Consider the following 19,216-nt stretch of genomic DNA (forward strand, 5'->3'; position numbering starts at 1 on the left):
TCAATAATCGTTACCTAAAAATATGTTGTTTAGATTCTCCTTTGAACTGTCTATAAGATCTTACTGGTTCCTTCAATAAAAAGGGAAATAAAATATTTAACACATGTTCATTTCTATATCTGTCTGGATCATGATCTTATTTTTTTTGAGGGACAGGGGAAATGATTCTTAAAACTGTCCACCCATTGAGGTATATATACGCAGGTTCACGAATGTGCATGCACAATGCACACACCCATTAGAGCTCTATCTTTGACCCTAATGATGTACTTTTAAAATAGGGAAAATAAATGATTGTTGCTATGTGGTATTCATCAATTCTCTGGCTTGGGAAACTTTGCATCCTACTTCCTCTCAAATCCACCTCCAGTAGCAGAGGCATTTTAGATCTCTTGCAATATTATTATATTTTAATAATAATATAATAATTTGATAATTTTTTTAACAGTAGGAACAAAGTTAGGAAAGGCAACAAATTTTTCTATTTATCACTCTGCAGTCAAAATTATAAAATTGTACTGTAGCAAAACAAACAAGCCGTTGGGCAGAGGGATGGGTGGAACATGTTTGCAGAATGTCAAAGGAATGATTACAATTCAACTCCCAGGTTTTGCTTGTACTGATTGAGGGACGATTAAGGAGCAACAGAAAGAATTTGCAGAGGATTCACTTGTAGAGGGATCAGAGAGAGAGACTAAGTGACTGAGCATTTACTAGAAGAATAAGCTATCCAGTAAAACGACTTAAGTGTATAAACACTTGAAAATCATACACATCTAAGTGTGGAACCTCTCACCATAGGTTTGCCTAGATTTGAGAAATGTAGGGGACAGCTCCAAGTGTCATGAACTCTGCCTCGGAGCTGCAACCAACATTCCCTCCTCTGGTTTATGAATTCACTGATTTGTTTCTCCTCATCTACAATTGTCGAAAGAAAAACTTAGATTCTTTAGAATTATTCCTAAAGTCCAAACAAGCAGACCAAAATACAGTGAAATATAGGGGAAATTCCTTGTATTTGAAATGGAATTTTTCTGGAACCAAATTTTTGCTGGTGAACTGACTCATTCTATAAACACAAGGCACCAATTAAACAGGCCAGGAGTCAGTGGTTCATCTAACACAATGGGGTCTACTTCTGGAGATGTTGGTTGAGTTTACTTTTTGTCTTTGAGAACTATTCTCAGGTTTCTATAGGATGATATTAGAATGTTTATAAAACATATTACCACAAACCCAGTCACTTAATAAACTGCAAAAGGGTTTGGTTTAGTTTATAGAATTCTATTTTGTCCCCACTGTCCTATAAACAAAAAATGATATGCTTTACAGTGAGTAAGGACATTAAGGGGTTTATGTGATGTTGAAAGGAATGCCTTTCTATATGATGAGCATACCAGCTCAGAGTTTCTTATTGATTACATACATCAAAAGGCATAAACCTGCACTTACGAGCTTAGAACTCCAACAGACTGAGATCAGTACAGGACTCTATTAAATGCTTGATTTGGATGAGTAGGTATCTCAACATTCCATCAGTCAACCACTACAGGGAACTGCCAGGGAAGAATACCCTGAGAGGAAATACAGTGCTGAAGCAGGCATTATCAAACACAACACAAGTTATGTTTAAATCATAATGAAGGGCAGTCATTAAAACTGAGATCGATGGTCCAGAATATTCACAAAGTACAGCACCGACCATAGAATCACATTTTGGAGAGCTTGACAGATTTTTAAGTTTCCTAATTTTCACCAGGACTACATCTAAAATTGCTCCAGACCATGGAATTTGTCCTATTTTTAAAATCCTTTGAAGAAAGATTTTCTGGCATCTCCTTAAAGGATTAAACACTCTTACTATAAGAAATTTCTTTCTTATGGCTACCATTATAATTCCTTAGGCATAAGCCCATTTGTTTTAGTCTTTCAACAAATTTTCTGAAAAATTCTAACATCCTCAAAAGTAGACTAGAATGGCCAATCACACATATTCAATAATTTCAAGATTTTGCTACATTTGCCTCATTTATGACTATTGTATTTGCTGAAACATTTTAAAGCAAACTCCAGACATTGATGCATCCGTATGCATGTCTAAATTTTAAGGATTTGGAAATTCATCCAAAACCACTGGGGGCCCTTATCATGCTTAATGAAATCTGCACTCATCCCTTGGTAGAATCTACATTTCTCCAATTGGTCAAAATATCTTTCTGTGTTGGCTTGTTAAATCAGGATTCAAACAACTTCTCTTTGTATAATTGGTTAAGTCTCTAGTCCTTGAAACTAAGATTTCTTAAACTTTAATATGCAAATGAATCACTTTGGGATCTTAAGATTTAGTAGCTTCCGAGTAAGACCTAAAAGATTGAATTTTTACAATCTCCTAAGTGAACCACACTTGGAGCAGCAAGGTCCTAGCAAGGCTCATTGGTTTTACTTGTTTGTTGCATGCCATTGATTTGGTGCAGAAACAGGTCAGTTATCCTGGGCTATGTTCTGTGAGCTGGATTTGCATGTTTACTTCCAGGTGGTTCTATTAACTTATTCCCTTTTATAAGTGATATTAACTCTAAAGACTTGAACAGATGCAAACTCACCTTCTTTGGTGTAAATATTTTAAGGAGTTGTGTGATTCAATTAACTATTCAATCTGTATAAATATTATTCTTATATTTTTATGGTAACTGTGGTATTCAAGGGCAGACTTGAGAGCCAGATTTCTGTGATTCAACCTGTACCTCTATTACTTACTACTGATATAATCTTAAGTTAGTTACCTACATTCTTTAAACCTCAGTTTCCTCATCTATGAAATAGTTTAATAATTATACCTAATCTATATAGTTGCTGTGAAGACTGACAAATGGCAAGTGTTTGATAAATATATTTTTATTATTTTTATTGTTGATTCTATAATTTTTTTGTATCAGGGATTGAACCCAGGGGTGCTTAAGTACTGAGCCACCTCTCCAGTCCTTTTTATTTTTTCTTTTGATACAGGTTCTCACTAAGTTGCTGAGACTGGCTTTGAACTCATGATCCTCCTGCCTCAGCCTCCTGAGATTCTGTATTTATGTTTTTACTCCAAGCCGAAATATTTTAGTTGTTAGAACCTTATAAAACTAGCTTTTCAATCCTCTGTCCATTCTAGGTTCTTCTGGAAATCAAGTACAATTTTTCTCTTCTTTTATATAGGTGCTACCTCAGAATTAGGAAGGGCTCTAATAGGTAGCATGTTATGACTTTTTGGAGGATTTCTTTTTTATATTTTACCTTCTTTCTCAGGTTATGATGGTTTTTAAAGCCTACAAATATGATTCTTTTTATCTTATGTCAACTCCTCCAACTAAATATTTCAAAGAGCATTAATTCTTGGTGGTTTATCATAGAAATTTAAATAATAACATTGTACAAATTGAAATGATTCAAAATCAATCATGTTGAGTAGTTGTTACAAAACTAGGGGAGCTTATTGTTCATTCATATACATCTTATATAGATGTAGGGACTTTGTATAATAAAAATACTTTTTGATATGAAGACTAGGGTTCAGTCAGAAAGAAAACCTCCAAAGGATTACTGAAGTTGAGCTTATGGGCCTATTTTTTCCTAATCAGGCCTCTGCACTTGGAGAGAATTCCCATTTAAACTTGACACTTCGAGAAATCTAAGAAACTAGAGAAGGAACCGTAGGACAACCAAAAACAGAACAGTACATTCTGAATTTTCTTATGATTTACTTTATGAACAGAGTATGTGATTTACATAGATGTGAGGACTGTAATTACACATTGAAGCTATGACTTGTAAATGATTCCTTTCTTTATAATGAGTTTCATCAGCCAAAAGTAACTTAGAGTCAGTTTTCATAACAAGTAAGTGCTGACCCAGATGATCAGGGCCAAAAATAAATTAGGCAATGAGCCCAACATTGTTCCACACTGTGCTCTTTTTTCCTTTGAGTTCCATTTTTTCAGATGTCCCTCCTATGGAATTACAATGTATTTATTTGTTCCAGAGATGTAGTCTCTTAGTTTAATGATATGGAGAATAAGATAGGAAGGTACACTTAGCAAAGAATACCAAGGCCAAGACAAAATACTTGAAGGAACAGTTTGAAAGTCAATGACTTCTGAAGAGTTATTTGCAAAACAGCCATGTGTAACAGGAGAAGAGCAGTGCTGTTACCATAATATTGTAGTGTTCATTATTATATGACTTTCTTTTTTGGAATCATAATATTTGTATGTGTTGGGAAGAAAAGAATAAGTCAAAATTGTATGATAAACTACATAATCACATTGAACTTGACAAAAGGCTGCAAAATTTTAAATGAAAACAAGAGTGGTATATAAAAAGTGTTTGTTCATTCTATCTATCTATCTATCTACCATTCACCCATTCATTCATCCATTGTGCTTGAACCAGAATCAACAACACTTCAGAATAAGCGTTAGCCAACAAAGACGATCCTTTTGTCATTAGATAACAGAGCATATTATTTGGCAACTTGTTCTATTTTCAGGCATTTGGTTGTATTTAGCCTGAAATTATTGATTAAAGGTCAAACATAAACAGGAACTAGAAGGAATATGATTACCCAGAAGCAAGATAAATAGCACTATATAAACATGTTCAGATTTTAGGTCAATGCAGTTTTCCACACCTCATCCATATAAAGACAAAAGACACAAAAATATGTTAAAAAATAACCAATAATGGATGACATTGCAGATAAATATGTACTTATATGATACCACTTGCTTCTACACTATGAAGAACACTATTTTTTCTCCCCAGATCTTTTATTATAATCTGAAGGGTATATCTAATGGGAACATGTCAATCTTTCTCCATTCTAAGTTTTTTGGGAAGCCTGTCTTCCTAATCTCTATTTAAGTTTAGGGAATATATCAATTACATTTTCTCAATAAATAAAGGCATACTTTTTGTCTTCTTGTCTAGGATATAAGCTAATGTTCCCAGGGCCTATGATTTTATTTTAGTTTCCAAACTAAATATTTAGCATAGTTTTGGCACTGTATCCTAATGAGGATCACAGTAGTATAGAAAATGTTATAAATAACGGACATAGCAATTTCTTCAGAAGACGAGACTAAAGCTTCACTAATGGGATTTTTCATTTGGCAATTAAATTGACTATATAGCAACATGTGCCCCAAATAAATTTGTGGTGAAAATTCTTGAACATTCATATGTTATTAGAATCAAATCTTTCTTAGTACAGTGATCATGATATCTTATGGCATGATTTAGGTCATTCCTGGAAAATGATAGCTATTCAATATATATATATGTTGAATGGATTATATACATTAACACTGACTGCAATGAAAATATATTACAAATTCACTGACTGCTCTCAATGCAGACTCAATATCCATGGACTCTTTTACCTTTTACAACTCAATTTATAATTATTTAAAATATAAAATCAAAAATATTTTGGAAAGTTTTCTTATCTTGCCGATCCCCCTCCTCTAATTGATAAATCAAAAGTAAAATGCATAAACAGTTTAAGAGTGAATATTTCTGAAGACTTAAATTTGGTGTTCCATCCATTCCATCCCTTTTAGGTCCCAAGATGGCTATTAACAGTTCCCAGAAAGTTTCCTTGTCCTGTATGTCCTAGAAAAATTCTGAGCTTCATTGTGATTGGACCACATGCACATGTGATTGGACCACTTTGGGCCACATGCACACATTTGAGTCAATACTGTGATCAAAAGAAGGACTATAATAATTGACTTATACCAGATCGATAGTTGATTAACAGAAAAACCAAAAAACCAAAAACCAAAAACCAAAAAACAGTTGATTAACAGCTGCACTTAATGGTATGGAGTCACTATAAAAAGTTGTGAGATTTAAAAAAAAAAAAGGTTATATTTGAAATATTCATATCAGTATCTGTTTATATGTTTATGTTTATATTCATTTGTATTCCATTTATGTAGATGTGGAAATTAAGGAGATTTAAAAAAAAGAACTAGAATATAAGAAGTTTTGATAAGTTCCAAAACAGTATTAAGTCAGCTGTTATTCCAAATCAAAATCTTTGGGCACCACTACAATCTTCCAGTTCATTCTGCCCTTCATCTCTCACCACTATCGATCTTCCTTATCTCTCATTACTGAACCAGCTTTTGACATATTTGATCAATATTTTCTCCTCCTCCAATTATTTTCATGCCAAGTAACTGTTCCCCACCTCTTTCCCAGCCCACCCAGTCAGTCCCTTGAGCTTCATCCTTGAACCCTCTGCTCCCAGCCAGCACAGAAAGCAATGCAGCATAAAGTAGAATTTGGTTCTCATGGTTAAGATATGCTGAGTGCTGGAATTAGAAGAGTGTCAGAAACAGGAAAATCAAAGAATGTGTGTTTTTAAAAACAAGTCCATGCATTAAAAAATATATCCATACTAAAGCCTGGGCACAGTGGAGTAGGCCTGTAATCCCAGTGGCTCAGGAGGCTGAGGCAAGACGATTGCAAATTCAAAGCCAGCTTCAGAAAAATTGAGGCACTAAGCAACTCAGTGACACCTTGTCTCTAAATAAAAAAATATAAAATAGGGTTGAGGATGTGACTCAGTGGTTGAGTGCCCTTGAGTTCAATCCTTGGTACCACCCCCCCAAAAAAATTCATAGTATATATTTCATTATGTAATACGAATTTAGTCAATTAAAAGTTCTTTACTTTTAAACCTATGTCTGGCATGCTCTAAAACCTCTAATAAATATTTTTTGTGCACATTCCTCTTTTCTCATCAGATGTCATATTGCTTCCTCTTTCAGATCATTTTATTTTCTTTATATCGAGTTGTTTCTACCAAGTGAAGAAATAACACTCCCCAAAGGGTCCAACAAAATAATAGCAAAGCACACATGGCCAAGACTGGCTCTCTAATCTCAGATATATGACTCAATGGCAGTCAACTGAGCACAGGCACAGCATTTAACTGTTCTTGTGCCTCAGTTTTCTTAGTTAAAAATGGGGAGGTTAGATGCCATATTTTGAAAGTCCTTTTCAGTTCCACGATGCTAAGTTTGCTACACATGTCAATCTTTGCAACAACCTTGTAGGGAAGGAGGGCAACATTTTTCCCACGTTGCAGATAAGGAGATGAAAGCTAAAGGAGACTTGTCGATTTGCTAGTTTTTCACTGTTTTTCTCAGCTAAGCCGCCATCTCTCTATATAAAGAGGAGACAAAGAAGGCAAAATGGATGAGATTTTAAGGCTCATCTCTGAGTTCACAGAAGCAGGGGTTTCTCTTAAGAATGGGATTATAATTTTTATATATACCATATGGTATTTAGGTCACACTGACTATTATTTTGTTTCACACTATAACTATTTTCCCCCAGAAGGCTATATCAGCTTCAGACCTTATAGTTGTTGACACTCACTCAGGGATGGAGGATCCTGCCACATGAGTTTTTTAAAAAAGCAGTTTATTAAAAATAATGTTTGTTCTTCAGTAGAATAGCAATGAAGTATGAATATTCATATAATCTATAAAATGCTTTGCAGTGATACATGTGGGCTCTTTATATTTTAGGGGCTAATGTAAACTACAGAAGTATTTCTATACTGGTATTTTTGACATAATATTACATAACAACCCAAAGCACAGATGCATTCATGAGTTTTAAAATTACACTGTTAAACATGGAAAAATAGAATAGGAACAGTGGCAATGGCAAGGATTTCCTTTATCAATTGTGTGGGCTTCTATTTTTCACCAAACTGTACAGAGAATATGACAAAGTTGGAGGACTAGGACCCTGGACCAGCAGTCAGAAGATCAAAGCTCTATTTCTGGAATTCTCACTGACTCAGTGGGTGCCCATGTGCTTATCAGTTGATCTCCCTCAAGTTCTCAGATGGTAGAATTTAGTAGTGTTTCCTCATTTGCTAACCTCTCAGAAATGCTGTGAATGTAGGTATGACTGTGTCTACAAAATATTGTAGAAAGGATCAAGGGATAAATAAAACTTACTTGAATCTTAACAGACTTAGCACAAAGCATAACTACTATTTTTTATAAAAGAGGATTCAGTTCTTATTTCACTAGGGTTAAATGTCTCTTTTCCCTTTTAACCTTGTCATTTTCTCCTATGGCAATTAAATTCTTCAATTTAATGGAAGAAAAAGAGGATTGAGGTAAAAGAGGTAAATTTGTCTTCTCTCCATCTACTCTTGCCTTTTTAAGTCTGACTGTGCTCTTTCATAATGACCTCCTTTATGTCAGTTGAAGGGTTAGTGGAGCTAACCCTTAAACATTAAATGGAACCATGAAGTCAGCAGTTTTGAGAAAGTGGAAAGCCCCACATACTTTAAAATTCTGCTTAGAGTCAAAACTTAAATTGTTCAACAATTGTTGAGTGGAGTACAGGATGCTGGGCTCCGAGCATACAAAGGCCATGGAGATGTACTGCCAGCACTCAAGGAACTACTAGCAGATTAGAGGCAGTAGGTATCTAAATAAATGATTCCACTACAGTGTAGTGAGCGAGAAGATGGTAGAGGACAGCAGAGTGAAGACAGGAGCATCTAGGAAGAGTCAAAGAGGTGGGATGTCACCTACCCTTGTTGTGTGAGGGAAGCAAGAAAAAATGACATTTTCCAGGTCCTATAAGTTTTATAATAATGGTTTTTTTTAATGAATATTTAATCAAGTGGAATTGTACATCAGGCAAGATGCCAGGGAGCAGTAAAATCTATAAAAGCATCAGTTTTGGAGTTGGACAGATAAATTACAACTCCATTTCTATCTATAGATGTGACCTTGGGCAAGTTGCCTGACCTCTCGAAATCCTTTTTTTTTTTTTAATTTAATCTTTTTATTTATAGAATAGAGTTTATAAAAGCATCTATACCTCCTGGAGTTGGATGAAGATTAGTGAGAGAATATACACAAGCACCCAGCACGGGCCTTGGCTCCTGGTAAGATAGTAAGAGATCAAAAGATTCTAGTTACGATAAGTTCTCTACATGCATTTTCTCATCAAACTTTTGCAACAATCCAAATGGACAGGATTCCCTAACATCATCTCTATGTGAAGAATATAGCATAAGAGATGCCAGGAAGACAGATCATAAGGCATGAAAGATTGTATGTACCATGATATGGAGTCTGCAGTACATGAAGCAGACCTTGGGATATCTTCAGGGATTTTTTTTTTTTTTTTTAGAAGAGAGCAAATAAAATCTATATTTTAGAAAGATCATTAAGATGGAAGTGTGAGTAATAGATTGGGAAGGCAAGGAGAAAGATGACAGATTTGGAGTCCAATTAGGGATTTCTTACAGTGAATGACGTTGTATAGTAAGTAGTAGGTATGGGGAATCTCCTAAGTGCAATAATGAAGACCTTTAGAAGGGATGGCCAGAGCATCCTCTGTGCCTCCAACGTTCACTCTTCCTATATTTATCTTGTCACAGAAAAAGCTTTAGGACTCTCCTTCAAAATGTTTAATTCTTTTAGTCATGAATCCCACCAGCAATGGTGATCTTTTTTGATTGATTTTCATTATTACTAAGTGGCATGAAGTTTAAATCATCTCTGCAAACAGAAGAACTGACCGTCAGTATGATTTTTGTTCTTGGTTGTAGGGGAGAAGGAGAAAGAAGATGCAAGCCCTAAAAGCATAGGTAGTTTGGAGGCTTAATCATTTTTGTCTTCTTTGTGCCCTAATGATGCTGTTACTGATCGTCCACACTGCTTCAACAGCGATAAATCACACAGAATTTTAGAGTCAATGGTACAATTACAGACCATCTCACTTTACCATTGCTTCATCACCATGGAAGCTGATGTTTCTTATCCCAGCCATATTTAATTTTCCTACCAGGAGTCAATAGACCCTTTCCATTACTTTTATTGGAGAGTCTCAATAGTAAAATGCATAGTTTGGAAGAGAAGGAATACAAGAGAAATTTAAAACATAATGAGAGCTACTTATTTCTCAAGCACCAGAAGCTAGGTAATTTGGAACTGATCTCTCTTGCTATGTGACAACATCTGAAAATATGCCATGAGAAATCAATGAGCAACCGAATTTTCTTTGAAATATCACCATTTTATCCTGATCCAATTTTGCTTAATAATACATGCTTTATTGCCTTGATTTCAATTTGAGTTTTCAAGATGTATACATATACTTTTATTTTGTTATTTTTTTGATTCATTGTACACAAATGGGGTATAACTTTTTATTTCTCTGATTGTACACAATGTAGAGTCACACCGTTTGTGTAATCATACATGTACTTAGGGTAATGATGTGTGTCTCATTCCATTATCTTTTCTTCCCCCTCTCCCTCCCCACCCCTCAATTCCATCTACACAATCCAATATTCCTCCATTCTTGTCTTACCCCCTCCCCGCCATTTTGTGTCATCATCCACTTATCAGACAAAACATTCGGCCTTTGGTTTTTGGGGATTGCCTTATTTCGCTTAGCATGATATTCTCCAACTCCATCCACTTACCTGCAAATGCCATAATTTTATTCTTCTTTATGGCTGAATAATATTCCATTGTGTATATATAACACAGTTTCTTTATCCATTCATCTATTGAAGGCCATCTAGGTTGGTTCCACAATCTAGCTATTGTGAATTGAGCTTTTATAAACATTGATGTGACTGCATCACTGTAGTATGTTGTACATATACTTTGAGATGGATGTTGTTGTTGATACGAAAGGCAACTATTTGGAGAAAAGTGTCAAAGTATAGGAGAGAAAAGGGGTTTTAGTATATTTTATATTTTCAAGATTTTTAATTTTTAATTAACAACAAAAATTGTGTTAGCTCTTTGAAAAATGCTTGAGCACATTAAAATTATGGTATCTTTAAAATGTTAATTATCACATGTATTTAAGAATTGATTTGACATATTTATATGATGAAAATTAGAAACTGTAAGTACACTGAGAAATTTTTGAAATTTATGTAATATTAAATTTGTACAATGTGTTTGAAACTGAGAAAAAGCATCCTAACACTGGTGAATAAAAAACATAAGATCTTCCTTCAAGTTTAAGACCTGACGATGGTGGTTTAAAAAAAAATTTGTTAAAAGGATATACAGTGATAAACTAGGAAATCAGCCTTAAGACTTGGAAGAAAAGTGAAGAGCTTCTTAAGAAGATATTCTTTTTTCTTTTTCTTTTTCTTTTTTTTTTTTTTTTTTGGTACCAGGGATTAAACTCAGGGGCACTCACTTGACCACTGAGTCACATCCTCAGTCCTATTTTGTATTTGATTTAGAGACAGGCTGTCACTCACTTGCTTAGCACCTTGCTTTTGTGGAGACTGGCTTTGAATTCACAATCCTCCTGCCTCAGCCTCCAGAGGCTGCTGGGATTACAGGAATGTACCACAGCACCCATCTTAAAAAGATATTCTTAAACAATTATTTCAAACTTAATAAATGTGTAAGAGAAAAAAAAAACAAACTAATATAATATGTTACTTTTAAAATGTTTAAAATTACAACAATGATTTAATCATCCAGATAGAAAAGGGGTTAAGAAACCAGGAGATCAAAGCAAAAATAGGTCAATTAATGTAAAAATAGGAAAAGGACTGACTTAAAAGGGAAAACCCACAAAACTTAAATCAAGACTTTGTTATACAGAGGATGACATTTGTAGAAATATAACTGAAATTATAAAAATAAGAGGAAACAGTAAAGACTAGTTTTTTAAAAATTCCAAAAATATCTTTATCATTTAAAAAAGAAAAGTGTTTTTTTTTTTTTTTGTCAATTGGTTAAGTCATTAAATAATAAAGTTGAACACATCTTATTTTTTTTATTTTATTTTTTTGCAGTGCTGGGGATTTGAACCCAGGGCCTTGTACTTGCAAGGCAAGCACTCTACCAACTTAGCTATATCCCCAGCCCACAAACACATCTTATTTTAAGAAATTAAAATAAAAAATAAGAACCTGTGATAAGCTGTGTAATCTTGACTAGCCTTTAAAAAGTATGTTTGGTAGCATCAATATTGCAACATCTCTAATGTGTCTAGATTGTTTCCCACTTTTAAAATTGTTCCTTTTTTTCTCATAAGAATTTATGCAATTAAACAAACATGCACATACACACACAAAATGAAACCCAAAAAAGAGTAGCACAGTACAATTTGGTAAAAAATAAATTAATTTTAAAAATTACAGATTAGTATTTGAAAAGATAATAAGCTAAAGAGCAAATTTTAAATATATAAAATAAAAAAGTATGCATTAAATAAAATTGGAATTCCTACAAACTATTACAGATAATCTAACAATATGCTTTTTTAATAAAATAAACATATGAAACAGAAAAATATTAACTATAGCTTACTTCTTTGAATCTTTAAATGCTATCACTTGTGAGATATCATTTCAACAAGATAGGTAAAATTATTGATCAAATAGTGCAGGAAGACCTTAGTAACTAAGGCTGTTGATCTAGGAAACATGAGTTATCATTGTCTCAGTCATCATCTGAGTTATCATCCATCTCAGTCAGAACATGGGGGGAAGGTGAGTGGGTTGTACCCCCTTTAAGGCCATTTTAAGAAAATCATGTAATATTTATGTACTGTAGTTTCCTACTCTGTAAAGGAAATAATGTTAGTCCTGTACACTTCACAGGGATGTTATGAAATGCTAAGCAAAATGAGAATGTATATTAAAGATTTGTATAAATTATTTAGTACACAGGTTTATTATTTGAACACACCTGAAGAACAATTTCAATGCTTAGAGGCATTAAGTGAAGGTTAGGCTTGAATGTACCCAGCCCTCAGCATTCTGAGACCTCATTCTGTGCTCCAACCACTGGCTGGTCATATTGGTATTTGTTCTGTTCCCTGAACAAAGCCAATTCATTTTTATCTCAGGTCTTTCTCCCTAGCTGGACAGCACTTCTCTGGGATCTTTCTTTGGCTTCCTTCTTTGCATCATTTGGGTTTCAAATGATACCTTCTAAGAAATGTCCCCATCATTATCCACACTAATTGCACCACTCTCTGCCGACTCCTGCCTCAGGTGATTGAGGTACCCTACTATTTTCTTCTTAGTACTTCCTATCTGAACATCCTATTTTCTTTCTACTTGCTTATTTATGTAACCATCACCACTGCCCTCAACACAGGTTCTTAAACCAAGAAGTCTGTCACTAAGTTGGATCAGAATGCCAAGAGTTTTGGGGTGACAAAAGTGCAGAGTGACCTTGTCAAATCAGGGAAATGATCAGCCAAAAACCTGACTTTCCAGTGCAACTAGACAGGGTAAGGGAATGCACATGAGGAGATCGCACATTTTTTTTATTCTATCAAGAGTAGGAATTGGGCCTAATAGTGTTAGCAAAAGTAACAATTTGGACAACAGGATTTCCTGTATCCTAAATCATGGGAAAGAACAGATTGAGGTAGTCTGAGAGAAATGAACTTGACAATTTTCTGTATCATGCATTTGGGTAATGCTATCCTTTTACAAGTTCAATCCAACACATCCTTCTGATTACTGATTTGCCTGTAATTCTATTCTGTAGCACAGGAAATGTTATTTTAAAAATCCTCTCCCTTAGTTAGTTCCATCCTCGAAGACAAATTTGTGAGGTACGTCGCATTTATTTTTAGCATTCTCCCACCCTTTCTTTCAAAAATTGTTTCTTCACTCTTGGGTCCTTTAATTCCTTTCCACCAGTATTATTTATCTGCCCCAACTCACTGTCCAAGGCTCTGCTTTTGGTTATCAGCAGATCTTTGGTGGTTCTCTTAAATTCCAATTCAGAATTTTTTATAACCCTTCTGTGACAGGTAAAGAAGTACACAATTTTAATTGACTGAATAGCTGTTTCTCTCTTCAGACTCTACTATCAAATATGTAGTCTTAATGACTACTTATTATAGAACATAGTAGGTATTAAATAAATGCTTTCATTTTATATTTTCCTTAATGTTAACTATTTTACCCATGTGCATATGTTATTTTATTATTTTATGTAAAAAAACCTCACATCTTCTATTTAGAAAAAGAAAGCCATAGGTAAGAAAGCTGTGCTGCATCTGACTGCTAAGTCAGAAAACATTCAAGTTTTCCATTAGCAGGAAGGAAGAATATTGCAGAAAATAGATGAATCTATATGTTGTTCTTTTTTTCCAATTCATTTATTAAATCACTCAAAAAGGTGAACCATGCTATAAAAGGATTTGAGCACAAACTCTGAAGTCTTGGGCTTGAATCCTGTATCTGACAGTTGCTTAGCTTGTTCGACCTTAAATAAATTTCTTGATTTTGCTGTTTCTTACCTTCTTCTTCTATAAAATAGGGGTAATGATTGTACCTAATGAACAGGGTTGATCTGAGATATAAATCAACAAAACACTTAATAAGGACACACTGTGTACCTGGCCCTACTCTGGGATTAAAATACAAAATAAAAAAAGACAAAAATTCCTTCTTTATAAAGTGGAATTCCAGTAAGCAAGATCAAAATATACACACATGCATGTGCTAGTGATGAGTGATAAGAAGGGGGGGAAAAAAGGGAAAATCAGAGAAGAGTGGGGATGGACTGTTGAGAGACTACAGAATTGGAAGTTTTAGATAAGGTGGTCGGGGGAGATGAACTGGAAAGTAACTTCTCAGTACAGACCTGAAGGGAGGGAGGGAACTATGTCCATGGCCAACTGTAGGGCAGTAATTTTCAGATAGAAGTAACAGTGGGTACAAAGGCTTTAAGAAAGCAGCATACCTGGTGTCTCAAGGAACAGCAATGAGACCAGCATAGGTGGAGTAATGAGGGGGAGATTACAGGAAGTAAGGTGTTTGTGTGTGTGCTCTTGTGTGTGGGCACACATGCACTTGTGTGCACGTGTGCTGGGGTGATCAGATAGGACGTGGTGGGCCATAAATTAGGATTCTGAATTGGCTTTTACTCTGAGAAAGACAGGGGCCCTTAAAGGGGTGGTACAAAGGAGTGACACAATGAGAATCAGGTTTTAACTATATTCCTCCAGTTGCCTTACTGAAAACTGTCTGGCCTCGGGTATGTGGAGGAAAGACGGGCAGAGAAAACAGCTGGGAGATGATTGCCACATATAGTTGAAAGATGATGGTATTTGAACCTAGGAGGAAGCAGTGCAGGTGAGAAGAACTGGACAGACTCTGAATTTATTCTGAGACTCGAGTCAACAGAACAGAATCCCTGATGCAGGGTGAGAGAGCAAAAGAAGAGTCTAGAATTATAGTAATGTTTCTGGTCTGAGCAACTAGAAAAATGGTACTTCCATTAACTGAAATAGTAATGCAACTTACTGTATGAAGAATATGTCACTGTGCTAAAACATGTTCATGTTAATGTTAATACACACAGAACACTTAATGTCAAATGAGCCTGATGTGTTTGCTGTTGTTAATAATCGATTGACATGGGAAGACATGTTTTAAGTCCTAGTACATTATTAAATGTGAAAATGCTCATGTTAGAGTCACAACTTTTGTTTTTGGAAATAAAATGACTTTAATGTGAGGTATTGAAAGACTTTCCACTGGCAGAAATAGTTAAGAAAACAGGATTTTCAGGAAATGACTAAGAGTTCCCTCTTCTTCAATTCCCCTTTCCATCTACACATGCCTATAACATAGTACCCCTTCATTTCTTAACTCTTATCTCTTGAAAGTATATCCCTATCCTCAAACAACACACACACACACACACACACACACACACATACACACACACAACATTTATCTTTGAAGAAATCTTACATTTTATAGTAGTTCTGGCCAAGGGATTTGTAGTTGCAAGTATCACTGAAGTAAACTGTTTTGAAGATACAGCAATGACATTTATTCTCATTTCATGAAACCATGAAAGTCAATACAATAAAAAATAAGTCATACAGAATGTTTAAATATATACAATGGTTGTAACTACTCTTGTTTTTTTTTTTTTTTCATTTGTTTGTTTTGTTTGTTTTGGAGGGTTTGTTTTGTTTCCTAAACAATGACTTTGAGGACTTTAGTTTGCAGGCAATGGTATCTATGTATTTATGTGAATTTATTTTTCACTGGCAAGTTGTAAGATGATATTTCAAGCTGAAAATATTTGAAGTTTTCCTTGTGGCCAAAAAAGATCTTGATCCTGCCTATGAAAGTACTTCTGTGACTGATCCCATTTGGTTCAATTTATTTTGTATCATTTCAAATCCAAGAATATCTAACGGGGAAGTAGCACCTTCTCACAATTACTATTGCAACTTGGTGGCATTTTTACACCCCCCCCCCCCCCGTGGGCAATTAGCTTATGCCTATAACTCTTCCTGTGGGAGGGAAGGTTCTGTTCAAATGTATATTCATGTTATTTCATTTTATGTCTTTATGTATATAATGTGGTGGGGGGAGGAGAAAAAAAATAAGGTTTGTTTTGACCTAACAACTAAGGTAAACACATAAAGAACATTAGTTGCTGGTACCACCCTCCAAGTTTTGCCCCTGAAAGCAAGGATTAGACAAAACTCTATCACATAATGATTTCAGGAGTCCAAAGTAACCCAAGCAAAGCCTATTTTAATATACTAACCCCAAAGTGTACACCTTGTTTGGAGATTTTTGATGATGTAAAAATCCATTATTAAATGTGCTTACATTATTTCTTAAACAGAAGGAACAAAGATAGGAAAGGAATTGGAGACTCTAAGTAACCTCTTTTATTTTTAATGCCACGGAGGTGCTGTGGACTGTGGCTTGCTAATTGCATAAAGGGCACAGAGATTGGCATTCATTCAGCACTGGGATTTGAAGTAGATAGGACTCTGATGTGCAGGAAGTTCTCTCAAGATAAATTTCACAGTTCTCCTTTTAATTCAGACAGTTAATGGGTCATAACATCATTTCCAATGATAATTAATAAGCCACATTTACTCTCTAGTTTGGAATGAATTATGTAATTTCTTCTCTGTCCTCTTGGCAACATTTTAGTCACACTTAAACCCATCTAATAATGTTTGGTTTAATGTCGATATTTAATATTTATAATTTAACATTACTTGATGGTTTTAAAAGTGCTGCCATATACATTTAGTTTTCAATATTTTTACTGGCACAATATTTTTTACAAATTGTCCTAACAATTCTGTGATGAAGAAATTGTATATTTCGGTTCTTTAGACATATAATTGGGAGTTCTGAGAATAATTATCAGATTGCTTAACACACAAAGGTTTTTTTTTTTTTTTTTTTTTTTGGCAGTGCGAGGATTGAACCCAGGGCCTTGTGCTTACAAGGCAAGCACTCTACCTACTGAGCTACATCCCCAGCCCAACACACAAAGTTTTATGGAGCAGAACCATATTTGGACCTAGGTCTTTAGTTTCAAAAACTTGTACCCTTTTTCATTTCATTGAATGCTGATAATTAAGATACTAATAAAATTCTCTGAGCATTTTTCAGGGTGTTCAGTCAAGAAATTTGGCCTCAGAACAGGTAGAACCACAGTGCAAGGGAAGCAGGGTGAAGATAAGCAGTAAAGAGAGACCTAAACTTGCCACGGATAAGCCACATAAGAATAAAAGGATACTCTTACGAAGTGTGAATGTGAAAAGCACAGCCTTCAGCACACAAGAACACATTTATCTATATTTTTTACGGCTGTACTTCATCAAACCAGGCACCATTGATTATGTGATGCACCACTAAGAAAGACTTTTTAAAATGGTAGGGGAGGAGGTTAGCGATGCGGCTCAAGGCAGAGTTCATGGAGGACAAAGACAAAAACAATCTCCAATTAAAAACTGCTAATTAATTCAGTATAAACCATTGATCCTAAGATGCTTTTAGAGTTTGAAAAGTTAAAATGTTTAAGAAGATGCATCTTAGGGCTGGGATAGAGCTCAAAGGTAGAATATTTGCCTAGCCTTGGTGAGGCCCTGAGTTTAATCCCCAGCACTGCAAAAAAGTAAATACATAAATAAAAAAAAAGATGCATATTAGAATTAAGGAAATATAGTCTAGTAACTGCAGAGGGTTTAAAATTTCTCAAAAATCAGTCATAATAAAATCTTTCTAGATAATCAATAAGCAGTTATTAATTGCCAAAGGATGGATACAAAGCAGCCCAATGCAAAAATCTAGATAAGGAGGTTTAAGTGATACATATGAAATATTCATTGTTAGCCTTCAGTTTCACAGTGATGACCACTGTTAAAGAAAACAGATCCACTTGTTCAAAAATGTGTCTGAGTGTGCAGTGCTAGGAGAATATGAGGCATCCCGTGGGGAGGGGTAAAGCAGAGGAAGAAGCTGGGGGAGGGGAGGACGGCATAGAAGAGGGAGGAAAAATGGGAAGAGGGATCTAATCAAACAAGGAGTTTCACTGAAATTCAAAAGTGGTCTGAATCCTGTCCACACTAAATCTCCTGATCTTATAAAATACAAATGCTATCCCATATATGAAATGGTTCTTCAAAACAGAAGCTTGGAAAAGAGTTTCTTACGTTTTTGTAACAACTATAGTTTCATATCTAATACTGAAGATTCTCCTGTTCTTGCTTATTTTTAAAATTACAAAGACAATTTTAATGCCTCTCGAATTTGAACTAAATGTAATTGATTAAATATTTGGTACTACTTAGAAATGAAATTTTATTGTGACTGGTTATCCACCTTCCCAATGACTTAAAAGCTTTAGAATTTGTGATTATAACCAAAGAGTTGTTTGGGCTAAAACCATCATCTAAATATTTTAACTGAGAATTTTGTATATATTAGGATTATCCCCACAGTACCTGTGTGCTGAACCTGAAAAAATGACACAATAGTTTATTTGTAATTAAAAGATATTTCTGTTCCTGCAATGAGAATTTCATAAATAAATTGCCCCACAGTATGAAATAATTGTTTTTGAAATTACCCAAATAAAATGAAAAAAATGGTCAACCTTTTAGCTATTCATCATGTTCATTAATTTAATACTTACTTCAAATGAATAATATCCTAAAACGTCATTAAATTTCATGACTAAGTGGTAAACTATATTATACATTATGATGTTGTCACTTAGTTGCTTGTGATTGAAGAAAGACTAGTTAATGGTAATTACTTCTTTTGAAAGGCTAAACTATAAATAAATAATAAAGCAGCAGAATTTCATTTTTAAAAGTCAATAATGAATTCCATCTGCTG

At 34.6% G+C, this 19,216-nt stretch overlaps 1 protein-coding gene across 6 annotated transcripts in view; it reads right to left on the reverse strand.

The window, feature by feature from the left end:
* Oxr1 (oxidation resistance 1) overlaps positions 1–19,216 on the reverse strand; it is a 420,876-nt gene that overhangs the window by 100,414 nt on the left and 301,246 nt on the right. The gene's annotated exons all lie outside the window — the stretch shown is intronic.

The sequence above is a fragment of the Sciurus carolinensis genome, chromosome 1 (genome assembly GCF_902686445.1).
Source record: "Sciurus carolinensis chromosome 1, mSciCar1.2, whole genome shotgun sequence".
In the NCBI taxonomy this organism is placed as follows: Eukaryota; Metazoa; Chordata; class Mammalia; order Rodentia; family Sciuridae; genus Sciurus; species Sciurus carolinensis.